The sequence below is a fragment of the Pollicipes pollicipes genome, unplaced genomic scaffold, assembly GCF_011947565.3.
Source record: "Pollicipes pollicipes isolate AB1234 unplaced genomic scaffold, Ppol_2.1 Scaffold_7261;HRSCAF=8764_pilon_pilon_pilon, whole genome shotgun sequence".
Taxonomy (NCBI): Eukaryota; Metazoa; Arthropoda; class Thecostraca; order Pollicipedomorpha; family Pollicipedidae; genus Pollicipes; species Pollicipes pollicipes.
The window spans coordinates 23,526,566-23,543,479 of NW_023597054.1; the positions used below are offsets into that span (position 1 = coordinate 23,526,566).

The 16,914-nt window shown below is 52.4% G+C and overlaps 1 protein-coding gene across 1 annotated transcript in view; it reads left to right on the top strand.

The window, feature by feature from the left end:
* Positions 1-1,251: 1,251 nt before the first annotated feature.
* The window catches only part of LOC119111858 (unconventional myosin-Ia), a gene marked incomplete in the record, with an annotated part of 106,475 nt that continues 90,812 nt past the window's right edge, over positions 1,252-16,914 (top strand). The window contains 1 exon segment of the mRNA XM_037235694.1: positions 1,252-1,543.

Consider the following 16,914-nt stretch of genomic DNA (forward strand, 5'->3'; position numbering starts at 1 on the left):
TTCCGTGAGCGTGGCTACCCGGAATCCCGAGTGAGATCCGCCTCTTGTGCAATACTCTGTAGATTTAAAACAAGGCAGTGCGCACAGGGTTGGATACACCCTCTCCTGAACAAATTTATGGCGCGTATTAATATGTAAGCGACTAATTGTTGACGGTTAAAAACGCCTGCGTAGATACGTCAAGAGCAAAACGACCGAGAATATGGGATGCCGTTTTAAGACATAAGAAATTGCGCGCGCGTCCAGAGCGCTTAGCTAGACTTCCATTTTCTGTCATGCTTTCCCCGTTCCCACCCACCCATCGTAACTTCCTGCGTACGCCCCTGTTTAACAATACATCAGGTTCGCCATCAAGTCATAGGAAGGCCAAACTAACAACTTGCACGCAGATGTAACTTCCGATCATAGATAGCTATGATCATATGCATAGCTATGATAGCTATGCAAACAGGTGAATAAAACCGTACCATCAGTTTATTTGCACGGCCTTAAGGCAGCGTGGGCGGGTGATGCTAGTCCTAAGTCCATTGCAGCTCGATGGCCGTCGAGACCCCAACGTGTCCAGCTATATCTATCTATCTAACTTTACATATATATATATATATATATATATATATATATATATATATATCATATTAATACTAGTATATGTATATGCATGTGTTTAAGTCATCTCTTGAGTAACAATGCATTGCAAAATTGCCACAATCATGCGTTTTCGATCATTTAAATCAGTGTGGTTCGAGTGCGACATGCAGCCAATTCTTTTCCAGAGGCAATCGGGATCAATTTTGTGTATCCCTGATGGAACCCTATATGTGCACGTTCCAATCCAGCAATCAGCAGCTGAGTGACAAGACTACGACGCTACTGGCCGGCGTGAAATCTCGCATCATGGATTTAGCCCATCTAACCGACGCACCTGATCGATTTTATGGCGGGCGGCTCAGACCGGCTGGTGTCGTGCCGAAGCGGACATCGGCTGCACTAGACCGGTTGGACTCGGGAAGCCAACACTGGTCTGATGATGACGTGCCGGCGATCGTTAGCCCCGGCCACCCAACTCCTCCCAGTGCGCGTGGCGACCCGGACGCCCGTGCGGTGGATCTGCCGAGTTGCATTGCTTCTTGTCGGCAGCTGGGCACGGAGGGCGTCCGTCTCTCTAGTTTCTCTTTCGCGCGATAGATGGCAGCAGACGCAAGCAATCAATATCATCCGTCCCGCCGTGGCTTTGCTGTCCGGCTTCGGACCAGTGGGAACCTGCATCCTTTGGGAAAATCAGTGTGCAGTGGTTGTGTGAGCCGTTGTTGAGAGTGGAGCGGTGACGCGGGCGGCGCCTCCGAGCCGGCGAGCTCTACGCAGTGCGTGTCCGGACGGGCCGCCAGCCAGCCGTGCTCCCCGCAGTCAGCCAGGCGCTCCCCCCACGCGGCGGGCCAGGGAGGCGTGCTCGTCCAGCGGGGAGGCGGGCCCTCTCCGGACTACGGGGGCGGCGGGAGCGGCCGTGAAGAGGCCATGTCGGATCCAGCACGCTGCGTCGACTGAGGTACGGAGCTAGCCGTCAAGACCACCCCGAACTAGCAACTTTCGCGATTTCGGGTGACGTAGAATGGGATATGGATTCTGCCTTATCTTTCGGCACGATGGTGTTAGACACTTTAAGGCATTCGTCAAGCTCCAAGAGTTACTTGGCTTGGTTTTCTTCGGACAAAGAAAACATTCGGGATCTAAAACTGGTTTCTCGAACCCCACGAACACCTGAAATATTACCTTTTATCTGCTTTGTTTTGCACTACATAATGTCAGAGATTAAAACGCTGCGATGATTAAATTACCAGCATGATGCTCTGATCTTTTGGTCAGATTATGCAACAAACTGCAAAATGATCGCAGTGCGAAGAGAAATTGCATTTTCAAAGCAAATTTACGCGGCAAATTAGGACAGTACGCCGCAACCTTTTGCATCCGTAGCCAAAATCACTCCTGACAAGGCCAGCCCTTTTGAGGAAAAATGCCTGAACTGAACTATGTATATAAACTCCACAAGCAGTGGCTGTTCATCGGCAGGTAATTCATCTTGTGGTTGTCATGGATGCCATTGCGCTGCGGCATGTGCAGACACGTTAACAGTACTCACAGGATGATTTTAACGGAATGCGCTGTGACAGGAAAAAGCTCCTGCAAAGATGAGCTACTGTCATGACAGTGTGTCAGATTACAAACGTCCTACAGCCGTCATAGCTTATGCATCGATATTTCTCTAATGAACTAGCTGGAGGGGAAACAAAGGCGAGTGCAGAGTAAATTCGAATTCACAACGGGCAGAGAGAGTGAGAAAGGAAAGGGGATCGTCGCATGCCTTTGGCGTTCGAATGCTGCCAGTACACTACGGTCTTCGTCAACTCCACCTCATTATCTCGTGAGTTTCATTCTGGGTTGCCGCAGCTGTAGGTAAAGAGTCGGTGACCCTTCATACACTGTGGCCGGACGGTCCCAGGAGATGTCGGCACGGCTGTTTGCCCTCTGTACGCACGAAGGCGCTACCCCGACTTCAGAACTCTTGCAACAAGACAAAGCCATGACCGGAGCGCTGACCTGGCGTGACCTGATCTGACCGGGTCTGACCTGACCTGACCTGCCGCCGGACGGTCGCAGCACGGCGGCGCGGCCGACGCGTGCTGTGCAGGGTCTCACCACACCTGGCCGCCGTCGGCCGGCCGCCTTGCCGAGCACATGCCGACGCGGCCGACCCTTGACCCGGTCAGCCGCGTAATGGAGGCGCCAGTCAGGACAGTCGCAGACCGATCGCCCGGCGGCCATGCATTATGCAGCAGCACTGCGTGACCGCCCGGCGCGGCCAGAATATCATATCGTCCCCGGTCATTTCCGGCCGCGTCCGGGCGCGGACGCGGGCGCGGCGCGTGGGAGAGCCGCGGGGCTGCCGCGGCGCGTGGGAGCAGCAGCCGCGCGCGACGCGCGCTGCCGCGGAGAGGGGAGCTGTGGAGGGTGGAGGAGAGGGGGGGGGGGGGGCGGTGTTCATGTAATGCGTCACTGTCAACGGCGTCAGAATGAGAGACCGGAGAAGCTCGGTCAATGGACCGCCCGTGTAATGATTCCCGCTCCCGAGGGGGTCCACGGCGATGACCTAGTTGACCGACGCCGTCACGCCGACGACGTGATTTGTGATCTCCCGTTATGAAGATGGAGCCTTTCTTGCAGCAAATGCGTGAAACGTTTGGCCGCGTTTCGAATTTTTGCGATGATCTTAGCCCCAGGACGCTGCCATCGGCGAATTTTTGGCTTAACGCCGAAAGCTTAAGACCACCGCCTCTCGCCCCCCTGTTCCGAAGCCATCGCCCGAGGCCCCAGCATTCCGAAGCCGTCACATCAAGCTCTCATCTCCCGAGGGCTTCACTGTGGCCACTCACCTCCTGTGGTCCTCCAGCGAGCTCGGCCGACGGTCGCCAATAACTCGTCGGCAGCTGGCTAGATGTCTCTGACATCGGCTGACCGGCCGGCTGAGCACTGCCCCGCCAGCCCGCGGCGGCAGCTGAGCACGGCCAGTTAATAGTCGAATCGATAGCTGCCAGGGTCGTATGATGCGGCCTGTTGGTTGGCGACACAGACTTCCGGCGCCCGCCGAGGGTGGCACCGGTCACCACCCGGACCGCGGCGGCCGGCCGCTCAGCGCACAGACTTCCGGCGCCTGCCGAGGGTGGCACCGGTCACCACCCGGGCCGCGGCGGCCCGGGTGGTGGCGGCCGCGGCGGCCCGCCAGACAGACTTCAGCTAGCCATGTCTCCTTGGCGCGGAACGGCAGCCGCGGAGCTCAGTCGCCCTCGCGTTGAGCTGGCAGCACTAAGCGGGGCTCAGTCAGATTGGGCGGGCAGCACCAGGCGGGGCCCGGTCAGGTTGGGCGGGCAGCACCAGGCGGGGCTCGGTCAGATTGGGCAGGCAGCACCAGGCGGGGCTCGGTCAGATTGGGCGGGCAGCAACAGGCCGGGCTCGGTCAGATTGGGCGGGCAGCACCAGGCGGGGCTCGGTCAGGTTGGCTGGGCTGCCGCCTGCTAGAGGCAACGCATGCGGAAAGGCAAGACACGCATCTCTTCTAGAGTTCACACTAGCAGGAATGTAGTCAGCTCTAGCTAGTTGACCACTACCTCATGCCTAGTTGGTGGGGGTGGGTTGGGAGCTCTAGCTTCTCCGCTGACTTAGGTTCCCACAACTTTGAGAAGGAAGTGGACGAAATCCAAAAGAAAACCTTTTGTTGGCATATCTTGGGTGCGTGTCTTGCAATCACAGCAGGCGAGGTGAATTTTCATACTTTTCTTTAAATTTTATAAAAGCTGCACATATTTTTTTCTGTTAGGATCTGTTAATGTATCTATAAGAGTGGTGCTCGTGGTATTACTAAACATATTCTCATGTACCGGCTCATTTTAGTGGGTTCATGACTCATCTTTTCTGCCGGACGCTGAGGCAGAAATCAGGTTTTGGCGTCCCATAGCGTAAAGGAGCAGGGGCTTGATGACATCCTGTAGCAACTGGATATTCCAGATGGTCACGCAAGCCAGTCTGGACTGTGTCAACTTATTACATGTGGGGCAAACAAGCAACAAAAACCACAGTTAATGACGTAGTAGCATGTGAACAGTTAAGAAGCTCACACAGTTTATAATTATATAATTCATGGTTTCCACAGGTCACATAGCATATTACAAATGTTACCAGATTGACACAAAACTTTGGCAACCCCCAACGTGCGCGATAACCAGCGTTAGCGCGTCTAAAATGGGACAATGCTTGCGTAGAACGCAAAGCTGCAACCTACCCATGTCGTTTTCAGATACCTTAGATCAGCACCCGGCTGACACCACCTCAGCCAACCAGCGACACCCACAACCGAATACACGCGCTGTAATCGCCGAGACGTCCGCCCGCCCGCTATACGCGAGCGCAGTAAGGTGCTAGGCTTGAAAATACTGTATCTGCCTCCGTGGCTACAACAGCCAATCAGCGTCGAGGTAACAGCAACGCCTCATCCGTCAAACCATCCGCGTCAAGTTGAAGTATCGCAAGATTGTAGAAGCATTCAATATGACGGCGAGGCTGCTCTTTCGAATGTAGTCACACTGCCACATTAAGCTGTTAACTCGGCATGCACTTTGGCGAAGCCTTCATAACCCTCATACTCACAGGAAAGCGCAAATTCGTAGGTGTTCATTCAAATGCATTTTACCATGATCAACGCAGTACGTCTTCGGCATCATGATTGCGCTAAATTATGGTTGCGTTAGTATCGTTGGCCACGGTTTGATGCGTCTTCGGGCTTTGCATTACATCTTTCTCAATCTGACAACCGTTTGTCTTCACATTCAAACGGGGCTGTTTTGCAAATGCATATTTTGTGCCGCTTTAATAAAATGATTCGTTCTTTACCCCGCACAAATACTACAAGGAAGTGCTAAGCCAGCATTTCCACACAGCTCGCTGGGCAGCACCCGAACGTCATACAAACGTTCCCACGCAATTAAAAAATGACGTATTGAGCAGCATATTTACTAAATAAGGAAATGGTATTATCCAGGGCTGCACTTCAATAGTACTGAAAAGTATACCAACAGTTATAAGTGAGCTTGTTCCAGCATATCTTATGTTTTTTTCTTCAATATCTGCAGACGTCGAGCATTCCCTTTAAAGGTTGCTCTTAACAACATTTCACCGTTTACTAAACGTTTTCTTCAATACGCCACCGTTTGATTTCGTCATGGAACGTACTTAGATCACAGAGTGTTTTTGGAACCCAAATGCCGTTATACACTCATATTTTTGCCCTTCATTTTGGTATTCTTGCTCATTTATTCTTGATTTTATATCGTTTGCTTGCATTCGCATACACGGTCATGGCACCATTTTTAACACGCACCCGGGTGGCCGGCTGGATGACCCTTCGCACAGGGCGGGATCAATTTGACCGCCGCTGAGATCTCAGGAACTAAGAGAGCTAAAAACATTTAATTCACAGGGTGTCTTGACCTGCGCATGAAACCAGTTTGGTCAAAATTTGGGGTTTCTATGCCATGACCTGGCCAAATAAGGTCAATCAATGTAAATTTCGGATTGATCTCCAAGGAGCCCCTAGAAGCTAAGTAACTCTTCTAGGCAAAAGGACACATGCTCAGTTAAGGTTAGTGGCCTTGCTAACCGTTTGGAGGTCATGACGACCAAAACCATACAAGACTGCTTTGAGTGTTGCGTTTGAATAAGCGACAAAAAATACGCTAGGAAGTATGTATCTAAAAACAAAATGTTGACCTGGGCCATTTTCAGTAAGTGACCTGTTCTGTTCTAAAATAAGTCAATGGAAGGTGTATATGCGGTTCCTGTTATCAATGAACTCGAAATAAGCACCATATGCTACCGCATACAGCAAGCTCCAGATAAATAAAACAGGTTGGTTTTGACCCTGGTCTGACCTTTATAACTGCCTTAGGTCAACGTAATTCGCTCATTCACCATTGACGTTGCCTGAGAAAGCATTTTTAGAGATGTACAGTTTCGTCTAACATTCCGTTGTTGCACCAGATTGAACGATTCCCTAGAAATTGACTTTGCTGAAACCATGGTCTGACTTTACCTGCCATAAGTCATCGACCTTACAAAATACATCTAAATTTTTGATGCCACACGATCCGCCACTCAATTTTCTATAGCTATGCAACATTTGGCGCTGCTACACCTCGCCGTTCGGAAACCATTCCGGAAAAATCTTTAGGAGGGGTAGTGCCCAATTTGACCCCGACCGAACGCGTGTTGAGCTCTCCGGCGGGGGTCAGTTTGACCTCCCGAGGTTTTCCAGAATTATTTCCGAACGACGCGGTTTAGCACGCAAGATTTTGGACATCTGTAGACAATTGAGTAGTGGATCTTGTGGCATCACAAATTTAGGTATACCATGTGAGGTCACTGATCTATGACAGGTCCAAGTCAGGTCGTGGCTGTCAGCGAAGGCAATTCCTAGGGTATCATTCAACCTGATGCGACAGCGAAATGTTAGACGAAGCCATGCATCTCTGAGATAGGCTGTCAGACAACACAATAATTGCGTTTTAGATTGCAATGAATTCCATTAACCTGAAGTCATGTATGAAGGTCAGACCGAGTTCAAAACCAACCTGCTTGCTTATTCGAGAGCTTGCTGTATGAGGTGGTTTCTGGTACTTATCTTGAATTTATTGATAAAAGGAACCGCATCGGACATCCTCCATGTGCCTTTTAAGGGTCAGAATTAGTCACTGACCTCAAAGTACTCAGGCCAATCTTTTGTTTTTGGAAATGTACAGCCGATCATAATCCCTGACGCTTATTAAAACGCACAAATCAAGGAAGTCTTTTATGATTTTGGTCACCATGACCTTATAAAAGTCAAACAAGGTAAGTGACCTCAAATGAACATCAGTGACCTTTCGATTAGAATGGGTATCCTTGCTCGCGGTGGTTGCATGGGGAGGCCTGGACGTACTTTGGACACCGATATAGAGTATGCCCCGAGTCCGCGATAACTGTGGTTGTCGCGACCGCCGAAGTTATGGCAATCGCTGTCGACATGACCACCGCTGTCGTCATGACAACCGTTGTCGTCAAGACGACGGCAGAATCTGCTGAGGGCGGCCGTGGTCAGCTGTTATTGGTTGCAGGTACCACTTTTGACCTGCAATAAGCCGCACATTTAAGGCCTGTGGGCTTAAAAGTGACACCTCTACTAGTATGAAGTCAATGAGCACGGACGTTTGTCATTGGCACAGCGTACGGCAAGGGCTAGTTTCCGAGAAGTGTATGAGCTTCGAAGTTTAAATCAGTGCGTCACTATAGACCATGTGATGCTCCGTTTCCCAATGCCAATATGTGCCTCGAAAGAGCTTCAAACGACATGAGGGAAAAATTAAAACCATCGTATAATGTTCCGTTAATGCGCGAGATAATGACCTTATGTTGGCATAACTTCTTCTCTAGTGTTTTATATTTCCTAGAATTCATTACATAAGTATTTTGACCAATCAGTGAGCTGCAAACATCACAGAACATACACGTTGCAAAAGCAAGGAAAATTAAATGTATCACTTTCATGGTAGTGAACAGGACGATCAGTGAGATTTCTCCCGCAGGATATGGTACTTCAAATCGAAATTCTTGCCTTTTCGGAAGCATTGGCGGAAAACTGGTATCACTGATAAAATCGGGCGCGTCTGATCTAAGAACAATGGAAAGGCACACAAAGGTGGCTGCTACCCTTAAGCTTATAGCGTCCCAGAAAAACTACATCCATTTGGTCCCTAATTACACCAGAGACGGAAAACAAATGACGGGCGTCCAACGTTTTTTGCCTTTAAGTTGCAGCATGATCTTCAGCCACACTTGAGCATAACGTTACGTTGTCCAAAGCCTCCTACTTCTCACCCCGTTTTACTTCCGTTGCGCCCCCTCCCTATCTTTCCTTCCACGCGAATCGTAATTTATGGATAACATCTGCGGTGTATCACACGAACAGGCATTGAGATTCCCGTCAAGGTAGGACCAGAGCCACGCCAAGATATAAATGGGTAATGTCCGAATGACGTCATCCCAATTAAGCAGGTCAAGAGATGGTGGCGTTCTGAAACGGAGGTGACGTGAGTGTGATAGCTCATAGACGAAACCACGAAACGGAAGACGCCAGCGAAGGCACTTGCCACGGTATGGAAAAGCTGCGAAAGATGTCTCTAAGGCATCATCGTCTTTGGTCTTCTCGGAGTCGACTCGATACTTAAAGTGCACATAGCGATGCTTAAAGCACACATAGGTTTGCTTAAATCGTGCGTTTCGACACCGCAGTCACTTGCTGGAGTTTTGTCCATGATACATGACCCGATCCAAGCCCGCACTGGAGATGCTATTCCATCAATTCCGGCTCCAGTGGCTACCAGTGCAATGGTTCCTGGCGGTAGGCATGAGTACAGCTAAGGCATTCGGTAGCTAGTTAGGCATTAGGTATTCGACAGCCCAGGCTGTCTGTGCAGCTCATGCGTACCGGAGCCCCGAACTCCAGCGCGAGTGTGCCGCGCCGAGGTCGCCCCGCAGAGCAGTGCAGACGGAGTGGGCACAGCTCGAGTCGAGTCAGCTGTCTCTGAAGTCGCATCACTGGCCAGTCACCGCCGTCCCAAGTGGGCCGGAAACGTCTGCGTCTGCCAGATCAGTTGAGCAGCTGGCTGAAGCGGATGACCGCGGAGTTTTTTTTTTGGGGGGGGGGGAGGGAGCAGCCACACGTCTTAAAACGACACAGCTCGTGGAAAGGGATTTCGAGATCCCGCACGGCTGAATATATTTAGCGGGTTGGTCAGAGGCCTTGAAGAAGTGCAGTACACTCGGTCGGCACAGTAGCCTATAGAAACCTGAAAACAGCCTAGGGAAGCCCGCAGTCCGCTGCCGTCGCCAAATCTTGTTATGCAGCGTAATCTGTCAGCGGTTGCGGCGCCGCGGGCCGGCACGGCGAGCAGCACACCTGGCGTGGCTGTTGCGGACCTGCCGCCGCCGGAGCTGGCTGCCGTCGCCAAGCGCGCGGCGGCACGTGAGCCGACTGGCCGCACCACAGCCCGCCTCGCTCCCTCCAGCGTCGGACGCGTCCTCCGCCCGGCCGCCGCCCGGACGTCGCTGCCCCGGCTCCCGCGGGACAGGTGGCGCGGCGCGACGCGCGCCTCGCGCGAGGCTGAGGAGGCCGTCGGCGCGGGGCCGGCCGGCGCCGGCCGTAATCAGCACCATCGGCCGCTGCGGCGTCCGGGCAGCGCCGCCGCCTGCCGGGCATGTGTCGGGGAGCGAGTGGAGGCGAGGGGAAGGGCGAGACAAGTGGCTCGACGGCCGATATCGACGCCTGAGGGGCCGCTGCCGCGCCGCTTCGGCGGCGGCCGCGTCCGACGGCCGGCCGAATCTCTGCCCTCTGCCGCGGCTCTGCTCCCTTTCGGTGTTGCAGTGAGAGTCGGCATCGTCCCGGCGGGGTCGCAGCCATTCCTGGACGTCGGGATCTTATCTGCGGCCCGCACAGAATGGCTTTACTACATGGGTGCTCACTGGTCAGACACAGTCGACATTCGACATTAGTGCGAAACCCATGCAGCATTGATATCAGGAAATGCAAATGACATTTTTGAACACCTTGAACACTTTCATTTGCCTCTGTATGCAACGAATGACAATTAAAAGCGTTTCATCTCACGCCACCGTTTAGCGCGCTATGTCTGCGGAGCGACGGACAATGGAAGGGATCCACGACATACACCAGCAATGATCGGCCAATTACCCCAAAGCCGCTGTTCCTCTCAAAAGCAGGAAACCTTGAATGAATCCTTGACGCACTTCGCTCCAACGTTCTCCGTTAGAATCTGAACCTACAGTTCAGCTATCCACAAACGACAAGCCTGCTAGATCGGCAGGACTTTTAAACTCATTAAAACATACATTAAGAAGCTGACGATACTTACATTCTTCGAGCCAGTCAGCTTTTCACGACATGAATGCAACCAACAGTAGCACACAGCCTTGCATTGAACCTATTGCATTATCGCGTGTCGATCGTTCGAGCCCATCTGTCGTAAATGGCACGGGACTTTAAATCGCCGCGTAGCAATCTGATCATGCTTATCGCAAGATGCTGCGGGCAACCACGATTCTTGTCACTAGCAATAAGCCTAGTTATTTGGTATTTCATACCGTTACCGTTCATACCATACCGTGTGAAGTGAGTCTTAGCTGAAAAATCTGTGAAAGTGCTGATCTGAGGGGTATTGGAAAAACACAGTGTCACCACTGATCTGTGACATCAGCACCGGTGTAGCATGGTCTGAAGTAAACATACGTCACCTCATAAAAAACATCCTGATTAAAACTACTGTGTTTGGCAACATCTTGCGGTTCTCCTTTTTCATACAGCAAAACATCAACGCTTCGACTTGTGCTCTACACAAGCCCACGTTGCAAGCGTTAGCGAGTACAGACCAATAATAAACTTTGAGTTTAGTCTAGCTGAAATGGTCCATTTTGATATGATCTGCTCTGTTGTAATTTGTTTCCATTTCCACAATTTTGTCCCCAATTGGTTCGCAAAAGAGTTCATTTTTGTCACCGATCATATTCAGTAAATTAGAAGCTTTTTAACCCTTGGCTGTTGGCCCTACTAACAACTGTCGCTCCCTTCTAACGACTGTCAGTCCGTATCAACGAGTGTCGGCCCCTGTTGACGGCTGTGGGTTCGCACCAATGAGTGTCGGCCTTTGCTGATGGCTGTGGGTTCGCACCAACGAGTGTCGGCCTTTGCTGACGGCTTTGGGTTCGCACCAACGAGTGTCGGCCTTTGCTGACGGCTGTGGGCTTGCACCAACGAGTATCGGCCTTTGCTGACGGCTGTCGGTCCTTACCAACGAGCGTTGGCCCCTGCTGACGGCTGTCGGTCCTTACCAACGAATGTTAACCCCTGCTGACTGCTGTCGGTCCTTACTAGCGAGCGTCGGCCCTTGCTGACTGCTGTCGGTCCTTACCAACGAATGTTAAACCCTGCTGACGGCTGTCGGTCCTTACCAACGAATGTTAAACCCTGCTGACGGCTGTCGGTCCTTACCAACGAGCGTCGGCCCCAGCTGACGGCTGTCGGTCCTTACCAATGAGCGTCGAACCCTGCCGACTGCTGTCGGTCCTTACCAGCGAGCGTCGGCCCCTGCTGACGGCTGTCGGTCCTTACCAACGAGCGTCGGCCCCTGCTGACGGCTGTCGGTCCTTACCAGTGAGCGTCGGCCTCTGCTGACGGCTGCCGGTCCTTACCAACGAGCGTCGGCCCCTGCTGACGGCTGTCGGTCCTTACCAACGAGCGTCGGCCCCTGCTGACGGCTGTCGGTCCTTACTAGTGAGCGTCGGCCTCTGCTGACGGCTGTCGGTCCTTACTAGCGAGCGTCGGCCCCTGCTGACGGCTGTCGGTCCTTACTAGCGAGCGTCGGCCCCTGCTGACGGCTGTCGGTCCTTACCAACGAGTGTTAACCCCTGCTGACGGCTGTCGGTCCTTACCAACGAGTGTTAACCCCTGCTGACGGCTGTCGGTCCTTACCAGCGAGCGTCGGCCCCTGCTGACGGCTGTCGGTCCTTACCAGCGAGCGTCGGCCCCTGCTGACGGCTGCCGGTGCATATTAACAGCTGTGGGTCCCTGCTGATAGCCTATGTGTTTCTCGTCGATCACTGGCGTCTACGCTTGGCCAGTGCTGGCCGACATCTGTGGCGGTGGGCCGGCGCCGATCGATATTCGCCATCCCGCAGCCACCCCAGTCTCCCCCGGGACGCCCAGCGGGGCGCCATCGCCGTTCTGTACAATCGTGTACATGTGCGGCTGGGGATCAAGCCCCGAAAACTGTGCGGCGGCGTTCGCGAGCTGTGCCGGCCAGGCGCTGAGACACTGCTGCGTCCAGAAGCACCCGAGTGTCGCCGGGGTCAGGCGGTCAACGGAGTGGCCGATTGCGGCTCACTTGGCCGGTGCCGCTCCGAGATGGCGGCCATCACTGCGACTGTGCAGTGCGCTGGCCTCCTGCTGGGTCCGGACGTCGGCTGATCCGGACTTCTCAGGCCTCCTGCTGGGCCCGGACGTCGGCTGATCCGGACTTCTCAGGCCTCCTGCTGGGCCCGGACGTCGGCTGATCCGGACTTCTCAAGCCTCCTGCTGGGCCCGAACTTCGGCTGATCCGGACTTCTCAAGCCTCCCGCTGGGCCCGGACTTCGGCTGATCTGGACCTCTCAGTCCTCCTGCTGGTCCCGGAGGCTGGCTGATCCGGACCCCTGAGGCCTCCTGCTGTGTCCGAACGTCGGCTGATCCGGACCTGTCAGACCTCGTGCTGGGTCCGGAAGTCGGCTGATCCGGACTTCTCAGGCCTCCTGCTGGGCCCGGACGTCGGCTGATCTGGACTTCTCAGGCCTCCTGCTGGGCCTGGAGACTGGCTGATCCGGACCTCTCAGGACTCCTGCTGGGTCCAGAGGCTGGCTGATCCGGATCTCTCAAGCCTTTTGCTGGGCCCGGAGGCCGGTTGATCCGGACCTCTCAGCTGAAATCTGAAGGCGCTGCCCCGCACAGCCAGACCTCAGCAGCACGGCCGCCTGGGTATTTATATATGAGACGGTCCTGGCAGCCGGCGGCGGGTGGCGCCGCAGGCATGCGCGCGCGCCGCCAGTGTTTGTGCGGCGCCGGAGCGGCGCGGGTGGGCGCGGCGCGCGGGCCGGGCCCTGCGAGGGTCGCCAACGCACCGACCATGAGGCCCGCCGACGACGAGGAGGCCGACCATGACGTGCACGACTGCCCGGTGTGCCAGCGCCACCTGAGTGGTTCCTACAGTGATGTGTCCGGCTGGCGCGGCCGCGTCTTCTCCTACGGCCGGCGCTCACCGGCGCCGGGCCCGCCAGCCGCCATGCAGCCAGCGCAGAGCTACTCGAGCGGGCTCAACATCCAGCTGAGCAGCGGCCGCGGCCGAACCGGGGCCGAGCGCGACCCTGGCTCCTCCAGCTCGAGCGCCGAGGCGCTGGCCGGCCGGCGCGTGCCCGGCACGGCGCGGCCGGCTCGTTACACGGACGGACCCGCCTCGCCGGCAGCCGTCGGCGCGCCGCCGCCGCCGCGCCACCTCAAGGCGGGTACGTGCTGCCAGCGCAGCGCAGGGCGGGGCGACCGCGTTGTCGGCCCCACAGCTGCCGGCAGCGGCCGCGCCCGCCCAACGGCGCACCTGGGACGGAGCTGCCACTCGTTGGCGTGCCAGGTGCTGGCCGAGGCGCGGCCAGAGTCGGGGTTACGTCGTTGGAATGTTTGCCCGGTCTTAAGCTTTGGGCGCAACTTGGCTCAAAAACCTGACTAAACAATGCGTTGATTGCTAACTACCCATCGGTACATTAGGACGATACGGTTATCCAAGTGATTCCTATTGCGCATGCCTCTTTGTCGATCCTCCGGTCTTTCTGTCGCCATTCGCCCATGAGCATTTGTGGCTTCAAGGTGGTGCGACACATAAATACCAACATGGTGTGCGGGCAGTCTGAAAGTGGCCGTTGGAAATGGTTTCACGCTTTTCACGATACGAAATTTCGCACGCACCCGATGATTGTGTTAAAACGACATCCCGACTGCAATCAGTGATAGCCCACGTCTTGCGTTTAATGTTTACTCCTTTGTAAGTACTTTTGGCAAGGGAGCAAAAAGCAATGCAAGGCAAGCAAGGAACAATGACCATAGCTGTTGATAAGTTGCATTGTTTTAGGGAACGTGACGTACGTCGTCACACCTCTTCCAGGGAGCCCCAGCCACCGCATTCACTGGCCATGCCAGCGCTCAGGAGCCATGACGCAGCCGGGGTTGACATTGCTTGAGTGTTATACGGATGTGTCATGGCGATGACGTCATAGCGATGACGTCATGGCAGGCCGCTTGGAAGTACCGGATAATATATTTTAGTACTTAGTCACCCAGACGAGTAATGCGGTCACTTAGCTGTGTAAAACAACTACCGCAAACGTTGGTCATTGCACTGCTATGGGTCAACACATGCGAATCAGTGGATGGCGAGTTTTCATAGCATGCTTGTTACAGATGAATCATAGGTACAGTGAACCACGGCAATAACTCCAACTCTGTATAAACACCTGCACCCCTCAATACTTCAAGGCATTTTGTAGTGACCTTGAAAACATTTATTTACAAGGAAATCTTGCCATATCACTCCCGTTTTGTCGTCATGTTATAAGCATGCATTGATGCCAAAACGAAGAAAAAATGTCGAACTAATTTTTTAGTATTTCTGTTCAAGGATCGTCTACAGATAAACTGAGACTATGCGTATCAACTTCCTGATTGTGATGAACAGGGAAGGAAACTCATCGCAATATTAAAAGGGGCAAAATGTGATTGGAATCTGACACAAACTCATTGCGCCTGTTGTATCTCGCGATGGCGTGATGAATTAGCATGTGTCACTTGGTCGCACAGAAAAGCAACAGCCTTATCGTCCAGGATATTTGGTTTCTGACCAGAGGAACATGAGACTTTAAGGCTTGTGCAGTTTGCTTGAAAAAGCTGATAACACACTTGATGTTTTATTCGCACCTTACTTGCTAAGCTTGACGGTTTGGTGGGGCTGCTGACCAAATGAGCTAAATATTTCATAGAATTTGGGTACATTTTTGCACAATGTGTGGAACGGTGGTCTTACAAATGTAAGTGGCCGGCGCGCTGAACGCTTTAATCAAATAACTAAACCAATTAACTAACGTAAGGTCATTAGGGGTTATCCGTATTGTCATGACATAGAATGTGAATGGCTGCACATAGACCAGTCTGAACATCTTTGATGTGGATGCAGAGCAAAAGTACCTTGAACATAACTTTATGCGGCTTCTGAGATGTAACCTGACATGATCATAGCCCTCAGTGAACCTCAATTAACGCTGGCAATCGCTTTATTCTCCTTGTGGTATCACCGTCGTCGTTGGACTATCTATCTCTTAAATGGCGACATATGTTGTTTAGCAACAAAATAGTGGATTACTGGATGAACTGGATGAGTGAATTTAGAAGAACCAAATTCTTAATCCGCGCCCGGCCGGACGGGGACATTTACTTCCACTGAGATATCCAACTTACAGATGCCGTATGAGAAACACAAAATGCCGTTTACAAGATCTCATCAGATAATGAGGGATGCACACCAATTTTTTTACTTTAAGTCGAATGTGAGGTTACCAGAGGTCAAGAAAGGTAAAAAGGTCGTGTCGATGGATGCAGTTAAAACATATATTAGCACGGCAAGATGGATATTGGGAGCACGAAAATAAACCTTAAGGCTGTTGGGAGTCCATTCCAACCATTTCTGTTCTCCCACATGGGTCAGGCCAGATGAGTTCAGCGTTCAAAATTGATTTGCCAGTAGCCTACCAGAGCGGCACCTTTCTTTACGATGGGTTTCTGACTAAGTTTACGTTATTCCGTGCAGCTGTGGAACAAAACTATTCCAGACATACATTCCAGACATACCACTTTAAGGTGACCTCAAGATAATCTGAGGTCAACTTGGGTTAAATTTATAACCCATTCAAATGACAAAACGAAGTGCTAACCGGGTCTATGTGAGCAGGACAATGCTTCTCTGCGGTCAGAAGGGATATATTATACATCTACAGGTACTCAAAATCGCATTGCTTTTATCTGCATTATACAGAGTTCCTTCGAAGCTTGGCAATGTTTTTGTAACAAACTGAGAGCAGGTACATTGGTACATAACATTAGACGTCATCAGCTTCACAAACACGATAAGGAGGTGGTCACACTCGTCGCACTCGTTCATCTAGCCTCTCCGCCACTGACAACATTGTTGATGGGCCTTGGACCTCATATGACCATTCATGTCCTCGCATGACCTATTGTGATCTAATGATGTACTATAATCACATTGCGGCCTGTTTTAGTGAGGTATTCGTATTCTGCTTCCAAAACAGCCTTAACAAGCAGCCCATTTGGAGTCTAGCATGTGTTTTGTAGAAGGTGCCCTTGGAGATAAGTCATAATCTGGAACTAAGTCATGTGCTCCGTGATCATATAATGGTTGTACATATAAGTTAGCACTCTTTTCCTCATACTGTAATACCAAACCTACACAAAAATGAGAAGGAAGCTGTATTATTTACGACAAATGGCAAATATTGACCTGACTTCAGGTCTATGACCTCGTATTTTCCGAAAATCTGTAAGCTACAAGCTGCTAAGATTATCATTTATGTTATCATAAGTAGTTTGAACAATGGAAATGACACACAAAACCGTCACGTGTGGATAAAGTTGTTCAGAGTTTGACCTTTTTGACTTGATCTTGTTACTGATCT